The following is a 792-nucleotide window of genomic DNA, read 5'->3' as shown; positions in this document are numbered from 1 at the left end:
ACAGTCTAGCTCTGAGGTCTCTCCTGGTGATAACCTGATGATACTGCTTTCTGCCCTGTGGTTGGGGGTGACTGGGTGGGGAACCTCTATACATAGTACTAACAACATATTTGATGCCTGACACAGATCCTGGCTCACATTAGGTACTCACTCATTACACATGGTGGTGTTGGGTGTTGAAGAAATGGAGAGAATTGTTGATCAGATGTGGTAGGCGGAGTAAAGGAGTAGTCTAGAGACGAATGACTCAGTCGATTTTCTTTAGAGACGAAGTGGATGCCCCTCACCAAGAATGAAATTATGGGACATAAATGATGTGGTAGAAAAGATTAAGCTACACATGGAATTGTGGGAAGATCCTGGAAGATACAGTAACGTATGTATAAGAATTATGTAAAGAGCCTGGCATAAAACTTGCCATTGGTGCCCTCTTTCATAGTAGGTTACACATCCAGATGTGAAAGAAAGAACTAGTCACCAGCACCTTCAGTCTCTTAACAGTTTTATCCTCCTAAATCTCTTTATAATAAATAATCCAATTGAAAAATGAAATAGTGTAGTAGGTCTTCCACTTCAGTGCCACCACCTAGCACAGGAGCACTTAAGTTTATCGAAGGTGGGGATATTGCCTTTGACTGTATGTTAAGAGGTTAGAAAAGTATGGGATTACCCGGGAGCTTATTTTAGAATCTCAACCAAATCCGTTTAAAGGTAACGTTGTAGAAACACTCAAATATAACAGTGAACACTGAGTATTGTCTTCATGATTATTTCCTCTCAAGAAAAAGAAGA

The sequence above is a fragment of the Delphinus delphis genome, chromosome 13, assembly GCF_949987515.2.
Source record: "Delphinus delphis chromosome 13, mDelDel1.2, whole genome shotgun sequence".
NCBI classification, from domain to species: Eukaryota; Metazoa; Chordata; class Mammalia; order Artiodactyla; family Delphinidae; genus Delphinus; species Delphinus delphis.
The sequence above is the reverse complement of the archived record's forward strand: the minus strand, read 5'-3'. Positions refer to the sequence as shown.